Source organism: Perca fluviatilis, chromosome 14 (genome assembly GCF_010015445.1).
Source record: "Perca fluviatilis chromosome 14, GENO_Pfluv_1.0, whole genome shotgun sequence".
Taxonomy (NCBI): domain Eukaryota; kingdom Metazoa; phylum Chordata; class Actinopteri; order Perciformes; family Percidae; genus Perca; species Perca fluviatilis.
Genome location: NC_053125.1, coordinates 282345 through 298590, shown reverse-complemented (window position 1 = coordinate 298590; position 16246 = coordinate 282345). Strand labels below are relative to the sequence as shown.

Genomic DNA, 16246 nt, shown 5'->3' with positions numbered 1-16246 from the left:
TTGATCAGGTGCCATTGTCCTCGTTATTGATGCTAAAAGTCCCCTTTTAGAGTCCACTGCAGGGTGTGGGAGGATCCCCCTGCCTCCCCCCGCCTCCCCGCGTTGCACGGGCGGGGGCACATTTCACGGAGACAGCAGCAGAGGAAAAGCCCATTTCCTCCGTATCCTCCGTATCTTCCTCCCCACTTTTTACCATTACCATCTCAACAACTGCAGTAGTAGGATTTAAATCAAACTGGTGACAGTAATAGTGACAAGTAATGCATGTTAATAAAATGAAGCAGAACACATTTAGAAGACAACGGAATAACTGTTAAACACGTTTATTTCGGATCAGAGCGGCAGCTGATTTAACACATCAGACTCCAGGATTAATCTTAGCCTGCCTGATAGCCTGCTCTGGAGCAGGCTAGCTGCAAAGAATACATCGCCATGGTTACTTGGCTGGGTTTAATTCAACCTGCTTTTGTGCAACCAAATCAAAGCTAAATTCATCCAGGATAACCTGAATATCCCGGCTTAATCCCTTATCTTGGTTTTGTGCAACAGGCCCCTGGCCATTGCAGTTGGATAATCTTGTCTCATTTAGACACTCCAAGCAGGGGTTTAGATATCTTGGAGTAATTCTTCCCCCCAAGACTACGCAGTTGTTTTCATCTAACTATGATAAATTGTTAAAGGAAATCAGAACTGATTTAAACAGATGGGATGTACTACCGCTTTCTCTTTTGGGTAGAATTGAATGTATAAGAATGAATATTCTTCCAAGATTATTATTTCTGTTCCAAAACCTCCCTGCTGTTATACCACAATCTACTTTCAAATTTCTAGATAAATTAATGTCTAAATTTATTTGGAAGAACAAAAGACCAAGAGTGCGCCTTAAATTTTAATGTCGCCTAAGGAAAATGGGGGCTTAAATTTACCTAACTTCAAATTGTACTATTGGGCTGCCAAAATGAAAGCTGTGGTGGGATGGATCATTCGTGATCCGGAGTCACAGTGGGTCTCTATGGAAGAATATTCGGTGCCAGGCGTCTCTCTCTCTCAACTCCCATTTCTCAACCTGCAGTCTCAGAAAAAATAAAAATAAAAAATGTATGGGTCAAACATACATTAAAGATTTGGAATAAGGTCCAAAAGCAGTTGAAGGGAAAGACTGCTTTATCTCGAGCTATGACTATTAATGGTAATATTGAGTTCCTTCCATCTTTATCAGACAGCAGCGGCTTTCGGGGATGGGCTGAGAGGGGTCTCCTCACAGTGAATCAATTGTTTGATGGAAATGTAATTAAAACCTTTGCCCAATTAAGAGCAAAATTCAAGTTACCCTCAAGTGATTTATATAAGTATTTTCAAATAAGGAGCTATGTAACAAAACATAACGATTGGGAACTGATCAGAAGAGAGCCTACAAAACGAAGCATTTTAATTTGATTGAAAATGGTGGTGCAATGAAAAAACAAATGTCCTTGATGTACAAAAAACTGTTGATTGACATGTCAGATAACACACAACACATAAAACAACAATGGGAAATGGAGCTGAATGTTACCTTGGATGACGATGTTTGGGTTAACATTTGCTCTGGTTGTCATAAGGGTGTGGGCAGTCAAGTCTGGAGGGAGTTTGATTGGAAAACGATTCAAAATCAGATTTTTCAGGACTCCGTTAAAATCTTTCCTTGCCACGAGTATCATGAGTGACAAATGTTGGAGAAAATGTGGATTTGTCGGTGATCAAACTCACATCTTTTGTTACTGTCCCATCATACTTAACTTTTGGAAGGACATTAAGGGCATTTTGCAAAATCTACTAAAAGTGAGCATCTCTTTAGACTCCCAAACATTTTTACTGGATATCTTTCCAGACAATCTTTCTCAAGACCAAGCATTTCTTCCCCATCTCCTCTTAATGACGGAAAGGAAAATGATAACAATCTGTTGGTTAAATCCTGAGCCACCTACCGTTACGCAATGGACACAAAAGATAAGACAAGTTTACTTAATGGAACGGTTGACGGCACAACTGCAATTAAAAACCCCAGTTTTTGAAAGAAGATGGGGTCCTGTTATTGACTTTCTGAAGTAGGACACAAGCATATGCCTTAAATTGTTTGTTTCTGATTGTAAATAATGTATGAAGCCCAGTCTCAGGACAATGTTCATGTTTTTTTTATTATTCGTAGCAAGTTATACAAGTGTATTGTCGTGGAAGCAGCAGAGTTTAGTAAATATCAATGATCAAAATGAAAAACGAATAACGACTGTTTGAGAATTAAACCAAAGTTTGGTCTTTGAGTATTTATTTACATTTGCAAATGGAGAAATACAGTTTCACAAGTACCGCAGCACATCTGAAAAAGTTACCTAACCTAAAGTCTAAACATCCACACATCATATAGTGAAAACCTCTGTTAAACCACCCCTCGAAACGTATCTCTTAGCATGGCCATAGTTGAAAAGAGGACATCATTACAGTCACACCATTGTCTCACCTTCCCCTCTGCTCTCTGTTCCTAACATTAGCCTAAACAACAGTTTATCTCAGGAGGCAGAAGGAGACACGGTTCACACAGTTTATGGCCTTTTTCACTTTATCTGCTAAAAGTTAAAACAAATGAGTAGCTGGAGTTCCTCAATAAAAACTCTACTAGGCTGAAAGTTCACGTTTGCCAACTATTTCACTTGGAGCCTTTTGAATCTACACAGGAAGAAGCTAAATCTTGTTGCGTTATAAAACAATCATTAAACGAAATGGTTAAAATAAAATTTGCCACCACAGTTCACCCTTTTGATTACAAAATAATCACAAAAATAAATTTTACTTTTAAACATTCAACCCTTATTATAGAATTAATCACATAACCAAACTTTACTTCTTAAAATTCAACCTTATGGATATTCATGTCTATTTCTTACATGTTAAATGGAAAGGTGTAAAAAAAAACTTTTAAATAGTAGCAAGCATTCACAACTAAAAAAAACAAAAACAAAATTTAATCAGTCTCACATAGTATCAGAGACGGTGTCCAAACATGATTATTTTTAGAAAGACGAAATACGTCAGAAGGCTGAATCATATTTACCATAAGAATGAAGTGAACTCTTTTTCTTGATTAGGGTAACGACATAGCAAACACAATTCCGAAGACCAAACATAATCTGCTAAAAACCCTGGACCTGAAGGTCACTGGTTAATGTCACATCGTGCCTTATAATTTGTGTAAAGAATGTGTAATGTATTTAAACATTAAAATAACCTGGTGTGAAGTGTGAACATTTACTAATTTCATATCTACCCATGCGTATGTCCATTGACAACCCATGGTTAAACCCCAAGTACTGCAAACCCATACGGCAAAGTCAAATTTTCCATAAAGCTGTAATTAATTTACCCAGTGCCATCAAATGCTTCCCTCTTTTGGTTATTTTTAATATAAATCAATTGAAACACGCTCAATGCAATTATCAAAGCTCTCACAGAGTGAAAGTTGAGAAGAATCAGAATCGAACTGACCCCTCCTTGTCTCTAACATCATTAAGTGCTGTCAGAGCACAAACAAAATTCAGTTATTCATGTGTGTGGTATTACTGAAAATAGCTTATTTCTTGTAAGCGAAGAAATAGTGAACAAACATAACAAAAATCATTCTAACCTACATCATGCATACATTTCTTAACTAAAACCAAGTCATACATTAGTGGAAAATGTATTTATTAGATAATCTTTCAAGAGTCTTAGTCAAATGTGGTGTTTATGTGTCGTCAATGTGGAAGGTGAAATTACTTCAATGTAATAAAAGATCCACAAGGAGTTCTAAAGTTCTAAAGCACACAACAAAATGGCCTAGGTCTTTATACTTAACTTTGTTCAATATTAACAATATTGCTGTTTAGGAATAATTTACTTTCTTTATCAATATTCTATCAGTTGAGTTTGTGTGGTCATGAGGAACCACATAAGGTACAAAACCCCAATTAGCCCCAATTTAGTAGCATTCGTATACCAACCATCCCTTTTCTTTCTTTACTTATTGTAATGGTTGGGGCTTTGTAAATTATAGAGTGTGGTCTAGACCTACTCTATCTGTAAAGTGTCTCGAGATAACCTATGTTATGATTTGATACTATAAATAAAATTGAATTGAATTTTCTCCTTGACCTGGAAGGTAGTGAACGCATCACCCGTCTTTTACTCCAGTCCTTCACTAGTCTTCCTAGTGGGTTGGTGTATGTAAATGTTGGGAGGAATGTTTACACGTGATTTACCATACTTTTCTCTCATCAAAAATAAAATGCAAAAACCATAAATGCAACAGAAAATCATAAATGCAGTAACGAAAAATAAACTCAGTACAAATTTGGACCCCCCGAATCTCCTCGGAGGGTACCATTTCAGCAGTTTGTCGTCCTGCTGCTCCATGTGTGTGTGTGTGTCAGAGCACAGAGGAATGTAGATGCTCCTCAAAAGAATGTGAGAGAGAGAGGTGGTGTGTCCTCTACAATTGTGAAGTGTATTCTGCTTTCACTGTCAGAGAATGTGCTCTGCAAATGTGCTGTGGTTGTCAGAGAAGAGATCAGTATCACTGCTGTCTTCTGAAAAGATTTCAAACAGCAGGCTACAATACCAATATGTAGCTTCTGGTTTTTCCTCCTTGGAAAAACTTCTTGTTTTTCTCCTCTCTCAATGTGTTGCAAACAGTGAGAAAAACTCCAGTTTTCCCCAATTGATTTCAGAGATAGCACAGAAACGCCGTCTGTCAGGCTGATCTCTGAATCGATTTCCCTCATAGGTGACTCAGAACAGCGGTGCATACATGATTCAATGCAGCCTGGATGCGGAGGGCTGTGTGTCTCCTCTCTGCTCTGACAGCAGGCTGGGACTGCAGCGCGAGGCTACTGAGAGACTGACCGCCTGGCAGGGCTTTTTTACGGGGGAGGAGATCACGGCAGCACCCGCTGCTCGTTGAGCACAGTAATTGCAGAGTGATATGTGCTTTCACGAGTCTCCAAACACCAAAAACGTTTCCATAACACCAGAAAAAGTCGCTAGTCGCTTTTGACAAAAAAAGTCAAGTTTGGATGGGATTTCCTCAAACATTTTGCATTGAAGCATGACTTATTTCTGAGCTAAAGTCCTGTACGGATGTCTGCCAACTAGTGGAGGGGAGTATGAATGAAATATAACACTCTATTCAGAGAAAACAGCTGTTTTATTCAGTACCGCATCCTGTCGCAATTTTGCGACTTTGGCACTTAAAGGGTTAACATTATTCTAGGTTTTACAGCAAAACCTGTTTATCAGTAACAAAAGTTCAATAAATAATTTCTTTAGATGAAATTCACCACAGTAAAGTGTTTCAACATCAACATCAACTAATTTAGTTTAGACAATTGGCAATATAGCAACTCAAAAACTCATTAGAGTACGATATGAAATGTACTGCTTTTAGGATTAAATCTCATTTTAACCTTCATGTATTCATTATCACCATTAAACTAAGACGAATTACCCAAAATACATTGTTTATGTAATTTTTTTGTATACAGTTTACAAACCAAAGTAACACTAATTACCATCTGCTAGTTCCAAGAATCATTACAAATTAAAGTTTTTAGCCTTATAAAGCAAACCTAAGCATGTGTACTTTGAACATCTATTTATCCAAATCGTTACCTATTATTGGAAACATATCACATCATATAACATTCAACAAAAATGTATATCAAAATCATTTCTTTAAACCAAAATTTCACTTGTACTACTCATATTTGGTTTTAGCTTGTGTCTTATCTGTGTGTGTGTGTGTGTGTGTGTGTGTGTGTGTGTGTGTGTGTGTGTGTGTGTGTGTGTGTGTGTGTGTGTGTGTGTGTGTGTCCTCCTCTGGCTGTCCTCTCTCAAAGAAAGAAGGATCTCTCCAGGGTACATACTTTTTGTAATTTATGGCATCATTAATTAACAACTCAATGTATTCCTCACAAAGGTGTTTCAAGGTGTACAGCTTACCATCACCCAGAACTATAAAACGATATTTACTGTCTTTTCTACTGGAACACTGAGGAAAGAAAAATGTTAGACGAAACAACAGAGAATCAAAACCTTTAACATTCCCTGCAGAATGTTATTTTTAGCTGTGGGAGACATTAGGTGCTCGAGCATAGACCCACTGCATTTACTGCTTGAAGGTCCTAAATAAAACAAAACTTTAACATTCATAATAAAAATGATTATTCTTATTTATGTTACTTGAGAAAATAAGAGTATGTGCTAGAGAATCTAAACATGGAACTATAAACCCCATCCGTCAATAAAGAGTTAAAAACACGGTCGGATTTCTGTCGATTACTTCCTGTTTTAGCGTGTACTGATGTATTCTGGGGCCTGTAGTCCGAACGCAGCTTGATGACTACAGGTTAACAATTTGTCTATCAATCCACGTCACATTTGTGTGTTTTGCCCAGAGATAACGCTGTACCTGAGACAAAAAGTGGTGAAACATCAGTAGATAAAAATGTAGTTTTTATCATGCAATTATGTCTGTTGTAGCCAGAGGTGTATAGTCCAGGTGCCAGAAAGTAGAAATCCTGTCCAGCAGCTGTCCCAACCATCACTAAACCAGCTCCTCTACCAGGTAGATGAGCTCGTTAGTGAAAACACCTGTTCTAGATGTAGAGGCAGATCCAAAAACATGGCAGGATTTTTACTTTCTGGCACCTGGACTATACACCTCTGGTTGTAGCCACACGATCACTGAATATGTGAACACTGTGAATACAACACATACGGTTGTTGTATGCGTTTTCTCTAGTCTCCTGTCGATGGAGAGAAATAAACACATTATCAATAGTGTCAGTCCAGTCAGTCAATTTTACAAATAGGCACAAGGTGTCCTAGGTCTGTCTCCTCTTCTGTTGGAGACAAAGAAACATGAATGTGAGCTTTTGAGTTAGAATTTCTGAAAAACTTATGTAGTTTATCAGTCAAGGTAACAGCCACTGGACATGTGTATATGGCCGTGGAAAAAAGAAAACCCATGCTCCTCTTTAGATTGGTTCAAAAAAAGCTTTTCAACGTAATCTTCATCAGGGTCAAAAGGTGACAAAAGGAATGCATGTAATATTTGTGATTCCTTAAACTTATCTACAGGTGTCCCAATTTTTTTTACCGTAATCAGGAGATTAACAGACTGACATGATACGTGTTCCATTACCATTTGTAAACCAATACATACTTTTAGGCTGCAACAAAAATATGTCAGCCAAAGAGTGATTTTTATCAAGTCGCACAACTTTAAAGCCAGTATGGCTTCAATTTCAAATAGACATTTTCAAATGTCTGCCTAACAAATTTTCAGGACACTCAGATGGAAGGAAGGAGGAAAAAACAATGATCATTTTCCTTTCTTATCTAGTTCAGGATCCTAAGGAACTGAATATACATAAACCAGTTTACCAGAGAGCTTCTGATTTGAAGAACAAAGATCTTCACTAAACCCAAATTGTTGCTCCCTTATCAACAAAAAATTCAATTTTCTTCCCTTGTATAATTAACACCATGGTAGGCAATTTGTATACACATCAGACAAACTCATTGAATACGTGGACATATTTTCCTAAAGTTATTTCTGTTTACCGTGCTGTTTTTGCGCCTAATTTGATCTGTCTATCGTGTGGGGAGTGTTTGTAGAATGCAAAAAGCATGTCTTCATTTCAAGCATGTGTATGTCTATATATGAACAGTTTTTAGGATCTGGCAGTCCCAGCATCGGGGGAGACTGCAGAGCCAGTTTCATATTCACGAACGCTTCAATAGCTTTGGCAGCAAAAGTCTTACAGTGACATCAGGAAGGTATACAGACATTTAAAAAAAAAAAAGTAAAAAAAATCCTAATCGTTAACACTAAACTGAACAAGCTGCTCTTCTGTTCATTTTAGATGAAAACAGCACTGCACCAAAAAAAACTTTTCTTGAGGGATAAAAAGCAGATGCAGCCTTGAGTGATGTACAGTAGATATTGGTTGTCAGGTTTCATGCAGTCAGAGGCAGGGCTGATTACAGACGCTGCCTCAGTGAGGTCATTTTAGCCACACTGTAATTAACAAAAATGTTTACGTCAGTTGCATCATTATGAGAAATTCTCAATCCGTCAGGTGTTGAGGTTAAACCAATGTTAAAAGTGCACATTAAATCACTACCTAAACCAAATAAGTGGACATAATCATACACTAAGAATTTTTTTTCCCATGTACAGGAGAGAGGAACAGAGAATTGTTCTCTTACTGTTTGACCTGCAGCTCCTATTGACCAAATAGAATGACCAAATAATCTTCAGTTTCAAATCTATAGCTCTAATAATCAAGTTATGTGAGTGGAACCTCTTTAACTTTACACTCAGTAGTAGGCATTTTCTTGCAGGTTTCAGAAGATAACATACTATAATGGTTTAACTGAATAGATTATTTTTCAGAACTTTCTAACCTATCAATTGTCCCTAATAGCAAAAACAAAAAACAGTGTATCAGTGCAAAGCATTTTTTCATTGCATGAAGCGTGTGTGTGTGTGTGTGGTAGCACTACTGTTGTGGAAGTTTTCCTCGAAGCAGCAGAGTTAGTGATATTCATGATAAAATCAAAACGAATAACGACCGTTTGAGAATTAAACCAAAGTTTGGTCTTTGAGTATTTATTTACATTTGCAAATGGAGAAAACACAGTTTCAAAGGTACACGCAGCACAACTGAAAATGTCTTTCTAACCTGAAGTCTAAACATCCAAACATCATATAGTGAAGAAACTCCGTTAAGCCACCCCTCTAAATGTATCTTTTAGTATGGCCATAGTTGAAACGAGGACATCATGAAAAGTCAAACCATTGTCTCACCTTCCCCTCTGCTCTCTGTTCCTAACATTAGCCTAAACAACAGTTTATCTCAGGAGGCAGAAGGAGACATGGTTTTGTGGCCTTCTCGACTTTGTCTGCTAAAAAGTTAAACAAATGAGAAGCTAGTGTCTCTCCAAAATAAAGCTTCTAGGCTAAGAGTTCATGGCTGCAGCTGTCCCTCTCTGGTCTTTAAGAGTCTAAGAGGAAGGAACATTATTTTGTGGAGGTTTAAAACAATCTTTAAGCAAATGGTTAAAATCATTAATCAATAATGGTTAAAATAAAATTTGCCACCACAGTCCACCCTTTTGATTACAAAATAATCACAAAAATAAATTTTACTTTTAAAGATTCAACCCTATGGATATTCACGTCTGTTTCTTACCTGTTAAATGGAAAGGTACAAAAAAAACCTCTTTTAAATAGTAGCAAGCATCCACAAAATGAATCAATCTCCCACAGTATCAGAGACGATGTCCAAACATTATTATCATATTCAGAAAGACGGAATACGTCAGAAGGCTCAATCATATTTACCCATACGAATGAAGTGAACTCTTTTTCTTGATTAGGGTAACGACATAGCAAACAAAACAAATCTGAAGACCAAACATAATCTGCTAAAAACCCTGGACATAAATGTCACTGGTTGATGTCACATCAGACTACTGCCTTATAATTTGTGTAAAGAATGTGTTATGTATTTTAATATAAATCAATTGAAGCACGCTCAGTGCAATTATCAAAGCTCTCACAGAATGAAAGTTGAGAAGAATCAGAATCAAACTGACCCCCCCTCGTCTCTAACATCATTAAGTGCTGTCAGAGCACAAATAAAATTCAGTTATTCTATGTGTGTGGTTTTACTGAAAATAGCTTATTTCTGTGAGCGAAGAAATACTGAACAAACATAACAAAAATCATTATAACCTTAACCTACATCACACATACATTTCTTAACTAAACCCAAGTCAGGGCTAAATATTGCCTCCGTCCCATCGGTAGGCACAGTTTGGGAGGCCTTGAAAGCTTTTATAAGGGGACATGTTATTCAGTTCTCATCACACAAGAAAAACCAAAACACAAGGAAGCTTGCAGATCTGGAGAGGAAAGTGGGAGAGGCAGAAGACAAATTAAAGCAGAACTATTCCCCACACAACTTAAAGACACACAGCTTAAATATGAATATAATTGGATAATATAACAGAAGGTCGAGTTTGGACTGTTTAGAGCAAGACAAAGGTATTTCGAGTCTGGGGATAAGGCCGGGAAACTCTTAGCACGTTATATTAAGCAACGGGAATCCAGGGCTACGATAATGGCTGTCCAGTTTCAAGGAGGGGGTCTTGTGACAAAATCGTCAGACATAAATGAGGCGTTTAGAAATTCTTTCATTTTTGGTAGGGTTAGACCTTCCGACTTTGAATAGAGATCAGCGTAAGTTGCTTGATGCTGCAATCATGGCCGAAGAAATACAGGAAGTTGATGATGCGGTCTGGTAAATCACCAGGACCCGACGGGTGACGGCAGAATTTTATAAGTGCTTTTCGGATGAGCTCCCTCCACTCCTGTTACAAATGTATAATGAAGCTTTTGAAAGAGGAGTGTTACCCCCCACTCTGTCTCAGGCTCTAATATCTCTAATCTTAAAGAAAGGCAAAGAGCCCACAAATTGTAAAAGTTATCGTCCAATTTCTTTAATATCAATAGACACTAAAATATTATCCAAAATCCTTGCAAATAGTCTCAGAAGTGTTATAACTACGCTAATACATGCAGATCAGGTTGGGTTTATACTTAATAGATTTGCCTCAGATAACATTCGACGTCTGATTAATGTTATGTGGGTGGTTAGGAGCAACAATACACCTACCGCAGCCATCTCACTCAATCCTGAAAAAGCATTTGACTGCATAGAGTGGCAATACCTTTTTCAAGTGCTGGAGATTTATGGTTTTGGGCAGACGTTTCTAAAGTGGGTGAAACTGTTATATAATGAGCCTCAAGCAGCCGTACAAACTAATGGCATCATTTTTTCACATTTCAAGCTAGGTCGTGGGACCCGACAAGGCTCGCCTCTCTCCCCATTATTGTTTTGTTTAGGATTTAGCCGCAGTAATTTGTAAAGACCCTAATATCCCGGGAGTCACTATTGCAGGGACCACACACAAACTTATGCTATATGCTGATATTTTAATGTTTATGATGGACCCAGGCAAATCTATTCCCGCATTGCTCGAAATTATAAAATCTTTCTCTAGCTTCTCAGGTTATAGAGTGAAGTGGACGAAAGTCTGAGGTTCTCCCCTTGACGACGTATTGCCCAAAAACATTATTTCAAGCCGGATCATTCCAGTGGCCCCCTAAGGGAATTAAGTATCTGGGAATATTATGCCCTAAGCAATTAGACAAAATAGTGCAATGTAATTTTTAACAGCTCCTAGAAAAAATTTGCACAGATTTGGAAAGATGGTCTCCACTTTATCTATCATTATGGGGAAATGTTAATATTATAAAGATGAACTGTTCTGCCACAGTCAACTATCTACTTCAGTCTCTCCCACTGAATATCCCTGTAAAATACTTCAAACAATTTGATGCACTTTGTAACAAGTTTTTTTGGAATGGTAAAAGACCAAGAATACATCTGTGTAAATTGCAACAGCCAGTAGCGAAAGGTGGCCTGGGACTCCCAAATCTATTGTTTTATTATTATGCATTCAACCTCAGGCACTTGGTACACTGGGCATTACCTCCAGAAAGAGCGCCACCTTGGTACGCAATAGAGCAGTCAATGTGCACTTCCTTACCTCCATTGCTATTCTTATCGGCAAGAATGCCTCCGAATGCTCAATCCCATCTTGTTGTCTCTCATTTTCAGGGACTATGGAAAAAAGTGTCTTGTATATTTAAAATCAACCCCTTTCTAAGCTTATCCTCTGGTCTGTGGGACAACCCCAAACTCCTTATTAATAAATCACCGCCTATATGGAGGGACTGGGCGACTAAGGGGGTACATACTCTGGGTGGTCTTTATAAAGATGGGGCCCTTAAATCATTTGATAATCTGGTTGAACAATTCAAGATAGCCAACAATCAATTCTGGAGATATCTTCAGCTGATACAACTCCTTGTTACTACTTTTGGCTCTATACGCACACCACCTCAGAGCATGGACCTCATTAAAGAGATTCTGCGGATCGCAGAGATTGGTCATGGGGCTTCCCATTATTACTCTATGCTTATGAACCATACTGGTTACCCGTCCAATGCAGCTCTGAAAACCTTATGGGAGAGGGACCTGAACATAACAATTGAAGAAAACGATTGGGATACGATTATTGGAGTCACTAAACAAGTTTCCAGGGATATCAAAATAAGATTGATTCAATTCAAAATCCTTCATCATTTCTATTGGTACCCAAGTAGGCTATTCATGCTAAGTATAAAGGAAACACCAGACTGTTGGAGGTGTGAAGGGGAGCTGGGTACCCTAACACATGCCCTATGGTCATGTCCAAAGATTGAGACATTTTGGAAAAGGGTTCATGAGAATATTACAGAGATCATAAGAGTGGATTTTGAGTTTTGCCCCAGACTTTACATATTAGGCAACCCTAAGCCCATTGCCCATATTGTAAAACTCCTAGACAATTGGATTCAGACAAGTATAATGATTGGCAAACAGATGATAATGAGGAAGTGGAAAGATGCAGAAGGCCCGCTGTTTCAAGACTGGCTTACAGAGCTAGGCAAAGTAGCGGCTTGAAAGAATATCCTATAGTATAATAAACAACATTGATAAATATAATGAGAAATGGGGAATGTTCTTAAGATTGTATTCATTATATGGTAGCTAGAAGGTATGTGTATACACCCTGATCATTGTGGCCTGTTCCTGGGGAGCTATCATGGAATTGAGGGTGGAAGTGGTCTGGGTGCAATGCAGGGGTCTGTTTGTTGGACTACCTCAACCTCACATTTTTTTTAAGTATGGTTCTGTACTTGTTTTATTTTAGTGCCTCACTGATGTTTCGTTACCAACACAATACAGTTGTGTGTTTTGATTTTGCCTCTGTTTGCTGTAAAAATTGAAACTTAATAAAAAATTTGAGTCTGAGAAAAAAGAAAGAAAGGCTGGAGGCTAATGATACCAAGGCTATCGCACTGGGTGGCAGGGTGGGATGCCAACTGGATGCTAGCAGGCCCGAGGCTAGCAGACTGGGTGGCAGGCTGGACATCAGGAGCAGGGCCGAGGTTAACTGACTGGGTGGCAGACCGGGATGCCAACTGGATGCTAGCAGGCCCCAAAGCTCTGCTGCGTCAACAGAATGGCCCCATTTAACGGAATGAGAGGGCCGTCTTTTTTACACACTCAATGCAACTTCAGACCTCAGAAACGCCTATCACTGAGATTTCCAGACAATTTGAAAAACAGCCTTTAACACCCCTAGTGGCCATTAAGAGTATCTGGTTACGTGTTATGTCTCTTGCACTGATCATTGCCCTGTAGGCTTGCCACCCCTGATAACCCATGTTCTTAGAGACATGCTAAACAGATTCTCTCAACCCCCACCAACCCTTTTGTAAGCTTATACTGTTACTGTAGTTTTTACTTTTACTGTAGGTTTTTTGTTCTGGAGTTTTCAACATGTCATCTCATAATTTTTGTGACCAGTCAAAATTATATCACTTATTGTGAAAAAAAAAAAAATCAATAAAGACACAATGTTACATTATGAATGTCTTCTGTTTATTAACATACTTCATGTCATTTTATAAAAAATCACTATGCTAGGTAAAATTAAATGAATGACAATAATTCTGATCATTTTTCTAATAAAACTGACTTAAAATTGCAACTTTACATCATTTGTGTAACTTTAACTTTCTCTGTCCTATGATTACATGCAATGCAATGGTCTGATGAACTGTAGATAAACCCTATCAAATAATCTTTTTTTTTTACTTCTCGCAACAGGACTTCATTGTGGTTTAAATAATTCTGTCATAAAGACAAGATATGTTATACAGGGATCACATATGAATGACACTAAACTGAAATGATTAAAACAACTTTGTAAAGGGGCCAAGATCTTTTTGTACTGACAGTTTTATGTGAAACACAATTACAGTTCACAGCTGATGTTTTTCTGTACTTGATGTGAAAGTGTGGCTGTTCAGGGGCATCTTTTCTCAGTGAAACAGGAGCCCAGCAGGCCTGTAATTTCTGTTTGCAACTAAATGGACACAAATCAGATGATGCTTTCACCAATATAGTGACATGAATACAAAGCTTTAGTAGCTCTTTTGTTGTGTTGGGTTGAACTGTTTCCTATCACAAAGAAAAAAAAGGTTTACTGGTAAAACAAATAGTCTATAAGTGTCATGTGAAAATATGTGATGACATCAAAAACAGTATGTGGTGCTTATGACTCTTAAAATGCAGCAGCATCAGAGAGGAAAAATACACAACAACCAAAAGCAAAACACTGGCATTTTTAATTTAGACTTTTAGACAGGAAAGCATATATTTACATTCTGTTTACAATAAGTGATCACTGAACAGCATTAATATATTCATTCCTATGTCCTTAGGCCGAGTCTGATCTCAGTCCCTCCACCGCCTCTCTACATTATGTTGGTCTCAGAGGAGCCAGGCTGCAGTATCTGAAGAGTTACAATGAGTTTAACTGCTTTTCTAAACCAGGGGTAAAACAAGGCATAGATCACAGGGTTTAGACAAGAGTGACAATAGAAGAGAGCATAGGTTGCAAATAAAGCATTCACCAAGTTGTCATCTGCAAGAGAGACAGCGTAATATGGGCAGAAACATAGTATGAACACAACTACAAGAACACCAAGAGTCCTGGCTGCTTTCAGCTCAGATTTCTTTGCCTTTGGAGTCACTGAATGCTGGAGTGTGACAGCTGTAATGTGAGAGCGCATGGCACGAGCCTGAGACACAGCCACGGCAAATATTCTCAGATACAGAGTTATGATGACAGTAACTGGAACAATAAAGCCCAAAACAAGATCAACAACTGCTGTGACATAGTCAATGACCAACACACATTCTCCGTAGCAGGAATTATACCTCCCTGGTTGAGTCAGTTCATCCTTCACAAAGAGAAAGCTGTAGAACAAAGAATAGAGCCAACACAGACAAACAGAGTTTAACTCTGTTGACAGTGATTCTGGTGGTGTAATGCAGAGGGTCACAAATAGCAACGTAACGGTCAACTGATATGAGCACAATGTCACCTATTGAGGAGTATGGAATGATAAATGAAAGACATTTATAAAGAAAACACACAAAGTCACCAAGGAACCAGCAGGATGTATTTCTGAGGATTTCTCCGGGCATCAGCACGAGGCCCACTAGAAGGTCTGAGACAGCCAGAGAGAGGAGGAGGATGTTGGTGGGTGTGTGGAGCTGCCTGGAGGGAAAGAGAAAAGCACCATTAAACCAACAAGTCGTCATATCTAAATGACAAACATTTTATGTTAGTTTTTTCTGAAACAATGGAAACAATCATTCCAAAAACACTCATGAGTTTTTTTCCTGATCCGTCATAGAAACAGGCCTTATTCTGAGCAGTCAGTTTGATTATTATATAATCAGTTTTGATTATCACCTACTCTATCTGTAAAGTGTCTCGAGATAACTCTGTTATGATTTGATACTATAAATAAAATTGAATTGAATTATCACAGTATGAGAAGAACAGGTGTTACATTACAATTAACATCATCAATGGCTCCTTCGAGCACCCCAATAAGCCCTGACAGTGAGACATCAAGCCAGCATGCACAGTACCAGGACCCTGAAACTCACACAAAGGGTTCATATATCTAAAACTTCAACTGTTGAGACATTAATCTTTGCCTGAAGTGGGAGACTGAGATGATGACGAGCAGGTTGAGCACTACAGTGAGCAGAGAGATGGAGTAGAGCAAAATGTGAATGAACATGACTTCAAACCAAGGAGGTGTCAGCTTCCTGCAGGAGGTGTTGAAGAGTTGTGGAAAGCAGAGCTCTGCTCCGTTCTGTGTCTCCATCATCAGTGGAAGGAGAGAGGCCTCAGCTCTCTGCCTCAAACTCTGTCATACAACTGATTTATCTCTTTCTACTGTTGGCTTCATCCCTCCCTCTCAGTCTCTGTTGGTCACTAATGTCCTTCCTTCCTCGCTCTACACATCACGTTTCAAGCTTTCCGAACCCATAACCCCTAATTCTTCAAACCCTTCCTAGTAATTACCCCATGTGTTGTCTTTTAGACCCCATTTGGAAACCAAAGGTACCTCTCTACCTTCTCTTCTGCTTGTATTCTTTTGCCATGCAGTAATTAAAAAGACACA

General features: G+C 38.4%; 1 pseudogene; it reads right to left on the bottom strand.

Annotated features, from left to right (window-relative positions):
- Window positions 1-14515: 14515 nt before the first annotated feature.
- Window positions 14516-15946, bottom strand: LOC120573646 (annotated as a pseudogene).
- Between the last annotated feature and the right edge of the window lie 300 nt (window positions 15947-16246).